This window comes from Delphinapterus leucas, chromosome 4 (genome assembly GCF_059928025.1).
Source record: "Delphinapterus leucas isolate spDelLeu-1000000601 "Yukka" chromosome 4, BTC_Dleu_Yukka2, whole genome shotgun sequence".
NCBI lineage: Eukaryota > Metazoa > Chordata > Mammalia > Artiodactyla > Monodontidae > Delphinapterus > Delphinapterus leucas.
In genome coordinates, this window is record NC_143132.1 from 54384615 (window position 1) to 54399853 (window position 15239).

A 15239-nucleotide genomic window follows, 5' to 3' on the forward strand; every position below is an offset into this window, starting at 1 on the left:
AAAACTAATCCTAAAATTTATATGGGACCATAAAAGACCCAGAATTGCCAAAGCAATCCTGAGGAAAATGAACAAAGCAGGAGGCATAACCCTCCCAGGCTTCAGACAATACTACAAAGCTACAGTAATCAAAACAGCATGGCACTGGCACAAAAACAGACATATGGATCAATGGAACAGAATATAGAGCCCAGAAATAAACCCACACACCTATGGTCAATTAATCTTCAACAAAGGAGGCAAGAATATAAAATAGGGAAACGACAGTCTGTTCAGCAAGTGATACTGGGAAAGTTGGACAGCCACATGTAAATCAATGAAATTAGGACAATTCCTCACACCATACACAAAAATAAACTCAAAATGGCTTAAAGATTTAAATATAAGACATGACACCATAAAACTCCTAGAAGATAACACAGGCAAACTTTCTCTGATATAAATCATACCAATGTTTTCTTAGGTTAGTCTCCCAAGACAAAATAAATAAAAGCAAAAATAAACAAATGGGACCTAATGAAACTTATAAGCTTTTGCACAGCAAAGGAAACCATCAACAAAATGAAAAGACAACCTGTGGACTGGGAGAAAATATTCGCAAATGATGGAACCGACAAGGGCTTAATTTCCAAAATATACAAACAGCTCATACAACTCACTAACAAAAAAGCAAACAACTTAATAGAAAAATGGGCAGAAGATCTAAATGGACATTTCTCCAAAGAAGACATACAGATGGCCAACAGGCACATGAAAAGATGCTCATCAGCGCTAATTATTAGTGAAATGCAAATGCAAAACATTTGCAGCATATCTCAATTTAGTTGATAAATTTTCATTGGAACTACTTGACTTGTGTTTAGATTTCATAAATTTACTGTTGAAAGAGTAGGTTAACATTCATAAATTTTTCCAAACATAATTAAATTTTCCTATAACTGAATTGAGAATCTGTTTTCAGATTTGAATTTAAGTGAATTAAAATTAAATAAAATTAACAATCAAGTTCCTCAGTTGCACTAGCCACATTTCATGTGTGGCTAGAGGCTACTTTTTTGGACATCTCTCCTGGAAGGGATTAATAGTGAGTGTTGACAATGGATATGCTACTTTATGGAGAACTTTGTGTGAATATGCCTACTACTCAGCAAGTTCAAATCTAAATCTTAATCATGTTAAAAGAAATGTAAACTGTGGATCCTTACCTACTTTCTTGGCCTCTTTTTAATATCACTGAATCACACACGTGATGAGTTATTCTCAGCAAATTTAACTACAAAAAGAGAAGTAATATGAAAAGAGGTATTGGTTCCAGCAATAGATCCCCTGCACAATTTCACTTCCCTTTGCTGGATTAGGGATGATTCTGCCACTGTACAATTTCTAATAGGAAAGACTGAGGGTGTGAAGAGTTTGAAATACAGGAATTGTGCTATTTACAGTAGATGGATTTGTGATTGCCCAGGCAACAGAACTTCCTTACATATTTAAGAAGTCTTGCAATGACCCAAAGGAATAGAACTAATGAACTGTCCAAAGCTCAGCTGTGCTTTTCAGCTTGTTCATACAAATTGCACAAGCCCTTTACTGTTGGAAGCAATCCTTGCAATATTTTGAATGCATCAAAAACTGGACTTGAATTCTTACACACTGGTTATGATAAGTCATGTCCTAAGTACTAGCAATGGAATAGCTAAAATACGATGCATACATGAGCATGGCTGCCAATTGATGCTAACTGTTTGGAAAAATGATAACATATCATGACAAATGCTTCTTTCCTTTCTCTGAATAAATGTATTCCCCCAAACCATCATCCTCACTGAGTAACATAAGTAAAAAGCAAAACCAACTAGAATGTGGTATGTGATAACATAAGAGTGTACATGAACCACTAATTCCAATGTGTCAATCAAACATCAACAAACTTTAATTGTACTGAGTGCCAGGCACTTCAACAGACATCAAGATACAACTACATAAATGATACAGTTCCTAATCAGAGAGATTAGGTTTATAGACAACAGAAGATCACTAATAACATAAGGCAGCATGGGCTTCCCTGGTGGCGCAGTGGTTGAGAGTCCGCCTGCCGATGCAAGGGACGCCGGTTCGTGCCCCGGTCCGGGAAGATCCCACATGCCGTGGAGCGGCTGGGCCCGTGAGCCGTGGCCGCTGAGCCTGCGCGTCCGGAGCCTGTGCTCCGCAACGGGAGAGGCCGCAACAGTGAGAGGCCCGCATACCGCAATAAAAAAAAACAAAAAACACAAAAAAAAACAAAAAAAAACCCATAAGGCAGCATACAGTAAAACTGCAAGAGAGTGGTCCAAATAAAAACTGATCTAGGACTAGAGCAGTGGTTCTCAAAGTGGGGTCCACAGAACCCTGGAGGTCCCCAAGGCCTTTCAGGGGTTCTGTGAGGTTACAACTAGTTTCATGTTAATATCAAGACATTATTTGTCTTTTTCACAGGGTAAAAGCAAGGCAGTGGCATCAAGCTGTAGTGATAGTCACTATATTCTTCACCACCACACACGTGTATTAAAATTTAAAAAAAAGGGGGGAAGAGGAGAAAAAGGAGGAGAAGAAAGTCATTTTCACTTACAAATGTCTCTGAGGAAGCAGTGAAATTATTAATTTTATTAAATCCTGACCCTTCAGGGCATGTCTTTTTAATTTGTGGGACAAAATGGGTGGGATACATAAAGTTCTTCTGCTACAGATAGAAGTACAATGGTTGTCTTGAGGAAAAGCACTGGTGCAATTGAGTTTCAAGTTGAACTAGACACTTTTCTCACGGAGTAGCATTTTTATTTGAAAGACCAACTGACAAAGTATGGTTTTTCAGAGTTGAATATTTGATAGATATTTTCTCAGAAATAAACAAAGTGAGTGTTCTTCAAGGAAAACAACCAACAGTATTTCTTGCCAATGATAAAATTTGAACTTTCAAACAAAAATTAGAATTTTGGAAAACCTGTATCCTAATATGTAAAATGTTTCCTGATGCAAACAGTGATAAAATTAAGGAAAATTGTATTTTTGATATTGTATGATGAAATGAGTCAACATTTGGAAGATCTGCATAACTCAGTGAACCAAAGTCTCCAAATGATCAGTGTATAATATTACAAATCATGCATGAGTAAAAAGTCCATCCAATAGACCAATAGGTTTTAATGGCACAAAGTATGAAAAGTTTATTGATATGGATTTTTATTCCACATTGCAACTAACTTTTTAAAAATTACCACTTGAAGAATTTTAGAGTAGTATTAAAGACTATCCATAATTATCTGAAAAGCTATTTAAATACTTTTCCCTTTTCCAACTACATATCTCTTGGAAGCCAGATTTTCTTCATATACTTCCAACTATACACTGTATCACAATAGATGGACTGCAGAAGCAAATGTGAGAATCCAGCTGCTTGGATTCAGCTAACTATGAAATCCAGGTAGATATTAAAGAGCTTTATAAAATGTAAAACAAGGACTTCTCTGGTGGCGAAGTGGTTAAGAATCTGCCTGCCAATGCAAGGCAGACGGGTTTGAGCCCTGGTCCAGGAAGATCCTACGTGCCGCGGAGCAACTAAGCCTGTGCACCACAACTACTGAGCCTGCTCTCTAGAGCCCGCGAGCCACAGCTACTGAGCCTGTGTGCCACAACTACTGAAGCCCGTGCGCCTAGAGCGCATGCTCCGCAACAAGAAAAGCCACCACAGTGAGAAGCCCGCGCACCGCAATGAAGAGTAGCCCCTGCTCACCACAACTAGTGAAAGCCTGCGCGGCAACGAAGACCCAGCACAGCCAAAAATAAATTAATTAATTAATTAATTAAAATATGTAAAACATTTTTCTCAATTTGTTTTTTGTTTTGGGAAATTCTGCTATTTTTCATTAAAATATGTCATTTATGTTAACATGTAATGGGCTGATTATTATTATAACTTAGGTAACAAATATTTTAAACGTTTTTCCAATTTTAATTTCTAATACAATGAGTCTCAACAGATGCAACCCACATAAGCAAAAGTTGTGTGTTTTTTTTTAAGCAAAAGTTTTGAGGGGTCCTGAGACTAAAATATTTGAGAATTGTTGGACTAGAGAAAAAGGAGCAATCAGGAGGAGCTAGGGAAACTGCTCTGTCTGACCAGTTATCACATCATATCCAAACATACTCCTTCCTGGAAATCTTTCAAGGCCCCAAATGAATGGTGTTAATTATTTAAATATAACCAATTTCCACTAGTGTTCTTTACATACCAATGCATGGTACTTGTGGAAATGCAATATAAAATCCCAAATGCAGCAAAACTCCTTCATAATCAGAGACCTACCGTTAAGTGGTAGAACTAATAACTAACACAGAATAACTAACTGTATTATATGAGATTTTACCATGTACCAGTGGTTCCTTTTCATGTCCAAAGTCTCCTTTTTAATATTTATTATCATTTACTACCCTCCATGAACGTAATGTAATTAAAGATATTATCTAGCAAACAAACTACATTTGAGTAACAGTTAATTCATTTTCCTCTTTTAGATTGAAAAATAAATAGAAAATTTATTTGGATACAGCCATGGAAATTTACATGGATACAGAGCTGTATCCATGTAATAACGTCAGGTAAAGCAAAAACGATGGAATTTTAGTTATTCTATCTAGAGTAATCATGAAATTTCTGTTTAGATTTTTGAAATTTTAAAATAGGTGTGGATTCCTCCCTATACATTATTACCTCCATAAATGATTTGGAGGCTGAGATTTTCTGCGGCATGTTGGGTGTTTTTGTTTTTAATTTAGTTTTGGGTTTTTGGTCACTCAAATTGTGATAGTAATGAGTTTACCCATTTTTGCTCAATCACCAGATATCTGAGAGTCCAAGAGTTTGTCCCTTATAAGGACACACTGCAGTCTTAGGGTTTGCAGCAAGATAGTCTTAAAAAGCCTGGGCTCTAGAATCAGAAAGTAGCTTTCTAGTGAATAGCTTTGTGAATTTAGGCAAATAGCTTAGGCTCTTTGAACCTCAATTTCCTTATATGCGAAATGGAACTAATGACACCTGCCTTGTAAAGCTGCTTTGTGGCACACAAAATGACAGCATCATTATAAAGTAAATAAGCCAAGTTGTGTTACACATCAATACACTGTTTTAAAAGTTGATATTATCGATATTTCATAGTATTGATAATTTGTGACCAAAAAAAATTTTTTTAAGAATCCTTTCATGGTTGGCCCTTGGTGCAATTTTTGCCACCTGTAAAACATGGAATAAAACATGTTTCCATGCTTCCTGTGCAATTGTTTAATACATAACATTTGAAGGTAAATAGTGCTGGTCCTTGGCAAATTTAAAATTGTTCAGGTTTGTCATCAGACACTCCGCATTCTCAGATTCCAAGGTGAGCCAGATCTCCTGGTTCAACAGCTATAGGACTGACTATCCACAGGAGCAGCAGGGCCTCTGGTTTGTCTTAGGATTTTGAGCCCAATTTGGAAATTCCCTACCCAGACTTATTAGCTTTCTTTTCCTCACCTGGACAAGTCAGTCCTTTCCTTCTCTTCTTAATTCTTCCTCATTCTTCTCAAATACAAATTTAACATTTTCCTACAAATTTTATAGTACCTTAATTAATATTCATCATTATTTTGGGAAGATTCTATATTCTTACAACATGTTAGGGACTTCCCACGTTAATGACATTTCTGACAATTAAGTGTGCTGTTGAAATTCTTCCTTTCTTTAGTAGTTATGGCTGCACTTCTAGAATCTATTACAGTATTGGAAAAACATTTAAAGTATATAACACCAATATGTTTTGTCCATAATTAAAATTAACATCTTAGGCCCGTGTTGTGATAATGTCTACAAATAAAAACTGTAATTCTTCTCTACCTTCCAAAGGTATTTTAGGTATTAATCAGAGTTTTTAATTGTGCATGAGATTTATAGAGTAAGGACACAACCTTGCTACTATTACATACTTTTTCATTTGGAAAACCTAGAAGCTATTGCTTGCAAAAGCTATTTATTTAGAGATGACTGTAATAGCCAGTCTTCCAATTTTTTAAACTTTCTTTGGATTTTTCTTTTCTTCGAAAACAAACTACTGCTCCACATGTGTACTTTTTACCTTGGTGGGGCGTAGTTCTCATTTCTGAGGGAATATGGCTTTGCAGAAGACACATAATGCCTCTTTGACAATTGTGAAAACTCAAGGGCTGGAGTTACCCAGCGAGGTAGGTTTCCGGGAAAATCCGGCCGGCAGCGAATCCCTCTGGGTCTGGACCAATCCGCGCCGGCACAGCTCCGCGCTCTCGGAACAGGGCTCAGCCGCAGACGCCTCGCCGCGCTCGCAGACACACACCCTGGCCGAGCCCGCCGAGTCCACCCTGTTTCCCTTCCTAGATGCCTCGGAACCTTTACCACACTAATCCTACGACTTTATGGCTGAACAGTAGTTCCCAACTTCTGAGAGAAACCCTTTTAAAATTCAAAGCAATTGAGCAGACCCTACCGCCACCAGAATCCAGACTGCGGTAGCCGTACTTTCCAATTGTCTTGTTTAGTAAGAGAACTGAGAAAAAAAGAAAAAAAATCAAGAGCTTCAATCGATTTTGTAACACCTTCAAACGTCTATATATCGTATTAATCATAACGTTCGCATACATCTGAATGTATTTATTTATGCTGTACGCTGAGTTTACAGGTACTGCTTGGGGCTCAAAGGACTTCTCTCACTCCCTGCACAGGGAAGCCCCGAGGGCCCCCAGGACGCGCCCAGAGTCCGAGACCCCAGACCCCGGAGCTGCTGCGATAGACGTAGAGGCGGTAGGTCCTACCTTCCAACCCACACGTTCCATTAAGCTGGATTCCCAGAGACAACAGGACGCTCTTCCTGCAAGTCGCCGGGGCATCGCAGGGCATCTGCCGCCCCCTATCGGTGGTGAGGGGCAAAGTAGCCCGAGCCCCGTTAGAATCAACTAGAAGAGCCTCTTGAATAAAAGAATATTCCATGACTACGCAGTAGCGAGAGGACTCTCAGGGAGCCTGCCTTTCGCAGACACTCCCCTCCGACTGCGGCGTTTTAATGCAGGTGTTAGCAAGTGAGGGAGAGGATGTTGGGTGTGAAGAGGAACGTGTCGCTGCTTTGGTGAAGGCTGGGGAGAAGAGGGAGAGGGGGCGCGTCCAAGATACACCCCAGGTTCAGTTTATGTTTTCCACCCTGCACCAATCCACCTCACCCTTACGAAAAGCATTTGCCCTCAGTCGGGATGGGATCGTTCATTAGAGCACTATGTGGTGGCTTCCCAAGCACCTGCCCCTCATGTAACACCTTGAGCAGAGTCCAGTGACCTCTGCTGTAGAGGTGACAAAGGCCACGGAAGCCGCCTCAATTGTGTCCAGGAATGGCCTCCCAACAGCGTGCTACTTCTCTGGTTGGGGATGATTCTTATTTGGTAGGAATATGTATATGATTCAGAAAAATAAAATAAATATCGAGAAGAAAGCTCCCGGATACCCCCGGCTAATTTTCTCCTAGGACTGAAAGTGTAAAATTTGCCTCCACTTGGACGCCGAGACTGCTAGCAGGCTGGGGACATGTGTGTTAATGTTACATACCCAGATATTTCTAATTTTATTTTCTCCCACCCCATTTCCACTTCCCTACACACACACACACACACACACTTTGTAGTATCCTAACTTGTTCACCCGTGTCCATATGTCTTGGCCCTTTTGGGAAGAAGGCGAGAGACAGATGAACGAAGGTGAGTGGGGGCAGGGAGGGAAGAGAAGAGGGAGGAGAATCGCCTTCCACAACAGACTTAATGTTTAAGCGGGAAGACGCTCCCGGCGGAGGGTCTAGAGGACGACAACGGAAAAGTCCCACTACACGCTCACAGCGTTAGTACTGGCGCCCCCAATCTGCAAGTGGCAGCAGGAGATCCGGAATCCAGTTGGTCCCCTACGAGGTCCCCGCTCGTCCGCGCTGGGGGTCGGGCCCTCCAGTGTTGCTGCGAGTCTGGGAGAGGAAGGAAGCTCCGCTAGCTCCGTTCTCCCTCCCATATCGCTCTGGCGGCAGCCGCCGGTCATAGCCCCGCCGAGTCCCCGCTCCCGAGCGGCCGCAGGTGCCGAGTGGCCCATCCCCGGCGGGAGCGAAACGCGGGGCTAGCCGAGACCTCCCAGCGTCCAGTTCCGAGAGGGTCTCCGGCGTGTGGCGGAGGTCCCCGGGCCCGGACGCTCTCCCTTCCCGCGGCCTGTGGGCGCGGCGCACAGGGGCGCGGACGGGCGGCGGCAGCTCCCAGGCGCAGGCGGAAGGCGCGGCACGTCCACGGTCACGGCCGCTGCCGGGTCTCGGGCGGAAGCGCGGGGCTCGGAGGGGAGGGGCTGCCGCGCCCAGCAAGGCCCAGGGCTCTCGACCCCCGGCAGCGCCCGTCGGTGCAGGAGTAGATCTTAGGCGGCCGTTGCGTCCGCCAGGGAAGGATGGCCCCTGGTCAGTTTCAGCCCCGTACCCGCGCGTGATGGGGCTGAGGCCGGAGCCCACGCGTGTCCGCCCGGCTGTGCGTCTTTTACTTGCACACACCAAGCCCCCACCAGCAGCGCAGGCCACAGCTCCAACGTTGGCCGGTACCCGCGTCTGCCACCTCCAGGACTCAAAGCCGCCAACCCCAGCCTCCCGGCAAGCCTTGACTTCCCGGATGGGGCCATGCTTTTCTTCCAGGACAATCAGGACTCCTCCCCTCCCGGCGATCTTTCTAGGAGGCCACCTCCAGAGATTCCGAGGCGATTTCCTCTCTGTTGGTATTAAACTGGTAACTCCTCTCACTAAAAACACCAGGGAGAATCACAAGCAGAATTCAGCGAGGGGCCACCATCATCGAAAAAAGCACATAGTTCAATGTACGTGGAATGTTTTGATCAGTAGGTTAATGGGGGATAGAAGTTCGCTCTCTGTTTTTGATAGCCCTGATTTTCAAGCTTTTTTTAAAGTTACATTGCCCAGTTTTCTGCTCGGTCAACAACGGGAAATGGAATCTTGCCTTTTTTTATGATTCAAAATCAACTGTAACAACAGTGACTGAGAATTCACGGCATCTTGTGAGGTACAATGGAGATGCACACCTAGGTGAGAGTCATTGTGTTATGTAGTGGCAGCTGGATCCAGCCAACAAGGTCCGTGAGACTCATTCCCTGCCTTTCTCAGCTCACCCACTTGTTGGGACTTTTATCATTTAATTATTTTTTAAATTATCATGAGGCTCTCATGAGTCTGAGAGTTAAGACTGGGACAAAGATTGAGCACAACACAACACTCAAACTATCTTTACCTTTCTTGGGGAAATAATTCCTGGGGCTAATAAAGAATATCAGATCTGAGGTCAAAAAATGTTGCTTTTAAAAAACCCAAAAAAACAAGAAACCTAACCCTTCAGTTATACTTCCCTTATTTATTCAACAGATGTTTATGGAGCACCTACCCAGCACCAAACACACACACACACATACCCCATACATACATACTGTGGGCTATACAAATGATAACATACATCTGTTGAATGCTTAGAGACAGGCAATATAGTTGATGTTTTAAAAGTATTATACCTTTTTACCCTTCCAGGGACAATATGGAGTAGATACCGTTATTATTATTCCTGCTTTACAGATAAGAAAAATGAGATATTACAGGCTTGAAATAACTTGCTCAAAGTCACCTAGTTGGTAAGTGGCATAGCAGGGGGTTACGCCCAGTCCTATACAGAGTCCACAGGCTCAACCACTACACTATATCCTCCAGTCAGATCCAGGAATCTGTATATTTTGGAACCATCTCAGGTGAATCTGATGCAAAGTACTTGAGGACTTGAACTTGAGAAGCATTGATATAATCACACTCCCTCTTTTTCCTCATCAGAAAACAGACTCAAAGAAGTGATTTATCTGAAGACACACAGTTAATTAATTGCAGAATGAGATCCAGAGAAGCACCTCCTGGTTCCTTGCCCAGTGTCCTTTCTACCCTCCAAACCACCGCAGTTCAGTCCAAGAGGAGTCAAAGAATGTAAATAATTCAACAATTACAATAAACGTACAGTCAAATCTTGATTATCCCTAGCTTCCTCTTCTAATTGCTTCCCTTCTGGATATTTTACTGTTGTAGTTCCTCTCCCAGAGGGAGTGAGAAACCGGGTGAAACTCAATTATTTCCTTTCTGCTAATGTTAACTGGTAAGAACTCTTAATATGAAAAAGAAAAGCCGGAGAGGTTTGATAGCAGAAAAGGCTAGAACAAGTTCCTAAAATAAGACTTGCAGATGATCCCTGGATTTTGGTTTTCCATGCTACTAATAACTCCCATTGCTGTAGTGAAGGTGTGAAGTGGGGAAAGAAGCAATATGGATGACCCACCTAATGCAGCCATTCCTGCACTCTTCCTCTTCCTATGATCCCATGCCTACCCAATGTTGATAACTGAGAAGTAGGAAAAAGGAAAGGAAATAATAAAGGGAGTGTGATGAAGTATTCTGGAAAAATTTTTACTCTTGTTTTGGAGAATGGAAGAGCCATAGTACGAACTAGGCCACTATTCCTCCATCTTCAGTCCCAAGCACTGAACATAGACAGTCATACACTGTCATTAAAACAAATAGATTTAGCCAGCTTATAACATCCTGACTTCTATTTACTTCTCTTTTTTTTTTTTTTTTTTTTTTTTGCGGTACGCAGGCGTCTCACTGTTGTGGCCTCTCCCATTGCGGAGCACAGGCTCCAGACGCGCAGGCTCAGCGGCCCAGCCGCTCCGCGGCATGTGAGATCCTCCTGGACCGGGGCACGAACCTGTGTCCCCTGCATCGGCAGGCGGACTCTCAACCACTGCGCCACCAGGGAAGCCCTATTTTGCTTTTAATCTCTTTCTTTTTAACCTACTCTCGGGTCATAGGGATGTTGAGAGGCTGTGCAAGAACAACGGGGACTGCTGCCTTTTCTCAACAACTCTGACCAAATTATTTCCTTACTTAAAATCATTTGCTGATTCCCCATGAACTCTATGGAATAAAATTTGACCCGTTAACATGGCAAACAATATGTTACTTGACTAGCCCCTGACTACTTCTCACCACCCTCACCTCTGCCTCTCACTGAAACTTTGAGCAATACTAAACTAGCTGTAGTTCTATAAAAACACAACGCTGTCTCCTGCCTTTGTGTTCTTGCATTATGCCCATCCTGTCCCTGGAATTTCTTCCCCACGTTGTCCTCTTGGTAAATGCCTACTTATTGCCCCAAACTCCGCTCAGACAGTGCTACACGTGTGAATTCTTTCCTGACTCTGCTACATCTCCCCAAAGCAATAATCTCTTGCTCATGGGGGAAGCCATTTCTGTTCTTTTTATATTCTCTGTGATGGCTCTCAGTCTGTGAAAATGATTTTTTTCCCATGTCCTTCTCTTCTATTAGACTGGAGCCTGTTGAAAATCTGTCTATATAACCTATGTTTAGTGTATCAGAAAAATTAGGAAGCATAGGATTAATTTATTTTTAAGTAGGATATTACTTACGTTTTTAATATGCTCAGTATGTTTAAAACAATAGGTCCATTTGTTATCTACAGGATGTCAAAAAAAAGTCTGGAAATAGAGGAAAACATAGTGTATGTATTATACTTTTTTCAGATTACCCCATCACTTTAAATTTAGAGATACTTAACCTAAAAAGATTTCTGGAAGTTGAAGAAAAAATACTCGGCATATTATTTGAAACTGTAACTAAAATACTGTTTAAATATAGGTATATCCTGTTTCCTGAATTTCAGACCCCTGGTAGTCCCAGCACCTAAGACTATGTCAAGTGCCTGATATGTAATATGTTAACTGCTGTATTGTTCTAAACTGAACAGAGCAACCAACTGAAATATCCATTGGTCCAGGGGCTTCCAGTTCTAGTTTATCGCAGCTCCAGCTTCTGTCTCTCCTTTTGGTGAGCTCTTATCAGCTTTAGTCACTTTGTCAGTCACACTCCTCCATTTGTTCTCTCTTTCAGCTAGAATCAGTGCTTTGGGCTAAATTGTAATTATTTACATGCTTTGGACATTTGTTATGGAAAGGAGTCCCCAAACTCTTCTCCACTGATGACAGTACAAGTTATTGAGGGATAGAGACAGTTGATGGAGCAGTAGAGCAGATAAAGCCTCCAAATCAGCTAATGGACCATTCATTCATTTATTCAACAAATATTTTTCCAGCATGTGCTGTCTGCTAGGCTATGGCCCAGGCAATGGCCTCCCAGACCTGCAGAGGAGACCTGTTCTAACCAACCTTTTTTTTTTTTTGACTGCGCTGGGTCTTCGTTGCTGCATGCGGGCTTTCTCTAGTTGCAGCTAGCAGGGGCCACTCTTTGTTGCGGTGTGCCAGCTTCTCATTGCAGTGACTTCTCTTGTTGTGGAGCACCGGCTCTAGGGGCACGGGCTTCAGTAGTTGCAGCGTGCGGGCTCAGTAGTTGTAGCGCACAGGTTTAGTTCCTCTGCAGCATGTGGGATCTTCCCAGATCAGGGCTCGAACCTGTGTCCCCTCCATTGGCAGGCAGATTCCTAACCACTGCGCCACCAGGGAAGTCCCATCACTAGTCTTACTTGTTGCAGGATTTCCTATGGCCGGAAGCTTATGAGTGTGCAAGAACTTTCTATACCTTCCAAGACCATGAGGGCGTGCCCAAACCAGGCACTTAAAGTAAGGGCTTTGCATGGATAAATTTTCCATGTCAGGTTAACTCTTTAGTGACTAAAGAATTTTGTGTACATTGATGCAAAATTTAAGAAATAATTGATAGATATTTAATAGCACCTCTGGAGCACAAATAAACATGTACCTACAGTCCACATCCCTGAAAAACGGTCTCACATTAACAAACTGATCTCATATGATGAGAGATCTGAACCTCTAGAAAGTTCACATAGCATTTAATAATACCATGACTATCTCATATGTTTGTCTATTTAGGTATATTAGTAATGTTCATATTTTCACCTCAGGTAACTGATGAAGAAGAAAACCTGTGACATAGTAGGTACAGTTGAATGTATTTTTTTAATATCACTAAAATATACCTTGTACATCACTAAGGATGAGAATCTAGAACTTTAGATTCTTTAGTCCTGAGGAAAATAATGTGAAATGTAGCAAGATATGAAGAATTAATGAAGTCTCTATATCCGAGGAGTGATTATATTCTCTAACAAAAATCATTCTGGGAACTCTTGGCTCAAGAGTTTTTAGATCTCTTAGATTACAGATTTGAGAAGTAGGGGTGAGTGTCGGTACCCCCAACAAGGGGCATTTTTAGAAATGTAATTTTTGTTTTTTTTCCTCAGTAACACTCAGGTCATGTCTCAATTTGCAAGGCAACCAAAAACATCCAGTCAGTTATCTGAGTAATTTAGGCCCCCAGATAAACTATCTTTGTTTCAATTACCTCATCAGTATCACCATTGTAATCATATTAGTTTAAAGTAGGAGAAGCAACACAATTTATTGGACATATTTGGAGCCAAATGATTTGTATTCAAATCCTGATTCCCCCGTTTATCAGCTCTGTGACCTCGGCCTTGCTTAGCTTCTTTCCTCTTTTTGTTAACCCTTTTGTGAAACAGGTATAGCTCACTTGCCCTGTCTACCATTAGGGAGGTATTGTGAGAATCAAATAAGGTACTGGATATGAAAACTAAACTTTGAACTGCAGAACAATTCAAATATATGTTTCTGATGTGGGTCTTACAATTTTTAATTAAGAGAAATATTCCTTGACATGAATTAAGGAAATGTCCAGATTGATTCTTGAAATTACTCATAGAATAGAATTCTCTGAATTAGGTACCAAGAAACTACTTTCTCAAATATTTGTCCATTTTTTTGGTTTCATTTTGTATTTGATCAGTAAAACAAGTCCTGATACTACTGAATCTGCCAACCAATTTCTACTCTAAATCAATGAAGAAGCATCAATGCAGTGACGAAAAGTATCACTGATCCCTCTTGTCATTTTACATAATTTATTTTACTATGAGTTCATTGTGTTCATTATTAGCATCTATGCCAATAGCCTTAAACAAAATATTTATAAATTCTGTAGCCATTGATCAAGATATTTGTGAGTTTATATTCAAGGCAACTGAGAAAACTGAAGGACAAAAAAGTTGTTTTCTATTGTAGATCCTCACGTTTGATTATGAAACCATTTTTTTTCCTAAGCAAAATGATGCTATGAATTCATAATTCTAAACTAGTGCTGTTCAAACTGGAAGTGAGAGGAAAATGCACTAATAAAAATAGCTGTATAAGAAGCAACAAGGGGCATCATAACTCAAAACAACACCCATTTCTTCCAGTCAGGTTTTCTTAAATAAGACTTGTCTGCTTCACTTCCCTCCTCTATCTTCCCTAGAAGTTGGTGATTAGTGATCAAAATGTATATCCTTTTCATAATAATTGCATTAACATGCCCCCAGTTTCATCTTATCTCCCAACTACTAGAAAAAATAAAAAAAGAAGAAAAATTATTGCAAAATGAAAATACAAAACAAGCCTAACTCAAAACATTTTTTATTTTGGAGAAGGAAAGGGAAAATTTGAGCACCACTGCCTTTCATAGATTACATAAAAATTGTATGTAGAACTAAGTTCCTTACATCTGTCAAATCCTATAAGGTTATAACCATCCTGAGTGACTTACTGAATCGAGCTCCTTTCTAACAGGTAGAGAAGCCAGGTTTGAGATGATTCTGTATGTTTCTGCAGTGGGGAAGGCAGTGATTGGCAACTCCCATCTCTATGCAAATGAGAACTGATGTTCTCTGGAGGTTTCCCTGGAAAGGCCAAGTAGTGAGTAATGTTCATATTCAGGGTTACACAGTTGTCCAGGGGGTTATGCTATGAAAACGCCTACGAGAATTATTAAATACTCTTCAGTTTTATGATTGTATTTTCCTGATTAACTTGGTAAATGAAACTGTTCTTAAGCAGACAGAATAAAAGATAGGTCCATGTCTACATAACAGCATCATAGATGACAAAAGAAGGGGTTTCATGATACACTGTGCCAATAAGTGGATGTTATGAGGACAATTAGTCTAAGTATCCTGAGAAAAGAAAAGGATGAGTTGGAAAACCCTCACAGCATCTCCGTGGCTCCAATTCATTCTTAACTTTCTTCTGTTTTCCAGTCTTCCTTGAAGAACA

At 41.1% G+C, this 15239-nt stretch overlaps 1 pseudogene; it reads right to left on the minus strand.

The window, feature by feature from the left end:
* Positions 1-4515: 4515 nt before the first annotated feature.
* LOC149749311 (uncharacterized) lies at positions 4516-12764 on the minus strand (annotated as a pseudogene).
* Positions 12765-15239: the final 2475 nt, after the last annotated feature.